The following is a 3,111-nucleotide window of genomic DNA, read 5'->3' as shown; positions in this document are numbered from 1 at the left end:
CTTTCTTACAAAAACTACACCCTTGTTACTGAAATTAAGTCCCCAAGATGTATGTAAAATTTATTTTTGAATTCTGTCTACTTTTATAGGCAAAAATAATCAAGAAAAGCCACTGGCTACAAAAACTGCAAGCAAAATGAACCTTTAAAGAGCTAATGACTTAAGGGTGGTGTACGGACGTATAAAGTATGTTGGGGGCTTACGCTATTTGTCATTAACACATATTCTGAAAGCTTGGCTAATATAATGTGACACAAAATTAGTCAAACACAATTCATGCAATATTGTTTAATTTTACTCCTCATTTAACTTGGTTTTAAGCAAAATCATTATGTCACATGATAACGTTCACTTGAACAAGAAATATTTCATAGTGGTCCCTGCCTTTAGAGATGAGTTATTAGAGGCTCCATGCTGAACACATTCTTAACTATGGAAACCATAAAGCTAATAGCTTAATCATATTTTGACACCATCTACATACTTTATGCATTATTTACAAGAAAGATATAAAAATGAAACCACTGAACATCTCACACAATACTTCACAGTCATAGTTAACTGGTTAAAAATATAACACATTTATCTTCCAGGGGCTTTCTATTTGCATATAGATATTTGCATACCATGTTGCAATATGCCGTTAATGTAAAATTTAACCTTTGTTCTTTCTCTCTGATGTGCAAGGTATACTCATTAAGTTAAAAATAATGGCAAAAATAAGTCTTCTGGTGATATACATTTCATAAATTATTCCCCAGAGCAGTGGGGAAAGGTAAAATGTGGGTGGGAAAGTGTTTAATTGAATTAATTCCTCATTTTCTGTATTTTTATTTTACAACTCGGAGACAGAGCCATTTGACTAGTATATGTCAACCCCATGAATTGCAAAGGCCCTCCTCTCAGTCACGGGAGGTGTCAGCCCTCCTAATCCTATGCTGAAGCAATCCCCTCCAGGGCGGAGAGGAAGCCGCTGTTCCACACACCTGTTAATGGATGGTGCTTCTCCAGCAGAGGGACACACCACGCTGCCTGAGGCGCAGCGCGCTGTCACCACACCTTGGGCAACAGGTGAAAAGTCCCCAGCTTGCACTGGGTGGTGACATCAATTTCTAATTAAGCCCCTGTGGGCACATTTATAGAAATAAGGCAAAGACTTCAAAATATGTCAGGAGATTGTGGTGCTTGAATATCTAAGCTCCAAACTCCCTTTTCCCTATCCATACACCCTAAATATCAAAGGCCAGAAGTCATGTTGGGGCCAGGAGCGGCCTGAATCCCGCTCTTGGAAGAAACGGGACAGAACATAAGGCAAGTCCATCCACATTAGCCTCATGTCCAGGACCTTCAGTGAATGGTCAAGTCCCGGACACCTCTGCCCAAACAACTCCATTCAGGGAGGTACTGGCAGGCACCAAGGCTCACGGTGCCCTTAGAGAATGAGTGGGCAGGGCACACACAGAGCCATCGTGGGAAGGGAGCATGGACTGGCACAGCTGGACCACGTGGGGCCAGGCAGCCCCCCCTCAGGGGCACAGAGTAGGCTAGGAGGGGAGACGGCCTGCAGCCAAGGAAAGAGTCTCTGAGGTGTGCACTACATCATCCTCAGGCCCTGAGCTCCAGGAGAGGACCACTCCCCACTGTTCTGCAACCCACGGAACACTGGGGTTGGCAATGCAAAGAAGGGACCCGCCCAGGAGCTGCCAGGGCCTGAAGCCAAGTGGGTCTGGACAGTGGCTCCTGATTCTTGAGGGACCTGTACTCCAGCTCCCCATCCATGGGTGGTGGCAATGACTGTGGGACCCCCTAGATCTCCAGGAGGAGTCTGGGAGCAGAGGTTTTGCTCTGCTTGCTGTCTCCAAAGCAATGCACCTGCCCTCCACTCGCACATGACCCCACCTCCTGGGGAAAGAGAGAGCTCTGTCCCTGCAGCGAGTCTCCAGGGTCCAGTCAAAATGAGACCCATGGACTGGGGCCACTGCCGCAGCCCTGCTGGGTGGACCCCACACTCAGAGCAGCTCCCCAGGTCTGGGGTGGTGCAGGGCCTTCCTCCCCTCTCCTCCTCCCAGGAATCGCTATCTTTTCTCATAATGAATATGCACCTTATTAGCTGATGTGAGCTGTGGACACATATTTATTTAGTATGTTTAGTCTCATTTTCTGGAGACCTTCACTTCCTCGTGGGGGCACCCAGAAGAGATGGACACACTGGGATTAGGCCTCGTTTTCTGCGAGAGGCGAAAGAGTGACCCCAAACGCAAAGTGCTTTTGGAACTGGCACTCCTGGAGGAAGCGTGGGGCCCTGGTCATGCAGGCAGCAAGCCGTTGAACTTGCACTGGCGCACCGTGCTGGCTGGCTCGTGTGTGTGATTGTTCTTGTAAAGGGTCTTACTGAAGTAAATAAAATTGTAGAGCCTTGGAAACACACGATTATTACAGCGGAGCTGAGGTGTGCAGGACGGGAAATAAGTCTCTGAGGGATAAATTACATGTGATGAGGGCTAAAAGGATACAGCTCCCATTTCAGGAAGTCTTCCAGGCAAAGATCTGGCAGTTTTAGCTTCCTTTCAAGACAATGCACGAACACCAAAAACATTATTCTTCACAGAGCGCCCCAGAGGCCACGGCCGTCACGTGGCCAACGTCCTTCTTCCATTCCCTCAAATCCAACACAGGTCTTCTTTATTAATTTTAATTTGTCATCAATAGCCTGACAGGCACTCTTTCGGCAAGAAATACCACATTAGCTGTTTCACTCACTGTGGCAGCTATTAAAACCGGGAGGGTGATTAGCAAGAATGAGGTCAACAGAATAATGTGAGTGTAAGTCGCTACCAGCAAAATGTGCAGCACAGGAGGATTTATTATGTTCACTCGCTGAAATGTAATTTAAAAACAGGATATCACCACCTGCTATGCTGGCTCGTAGGGTTACTCAGATCATTTAAACATTTCCTGCTAATATGTTTATTTGCTTCTGGCATATATTACCATTTACTGTATTTCTAATAACTATGGTTAAAATAAACTTAATTGTTGCTCTTTACTTCATGTAAACATAGCAGGTAAATAAATCATCCCATGATTAGCTCAGACAATGCAAATTAGGAT

The sequence above is a fragment of the Marmota flaviventris genome, chromosome 4 (assembly GCF_047511675.1).
Source record: "Marmota flaviventris isolate mMarFla1 chromosome 4, mMarFla1.hap1, whole genome shotgun sequence".
NCBI lineage: Eukaryota > Metazoa > Chordata > Mammalia > Rodentia > Sciuridae > Marmota > Marmota flaviventris.
This window is presented reverse-complemented; position numbering follows the sequence as displayed.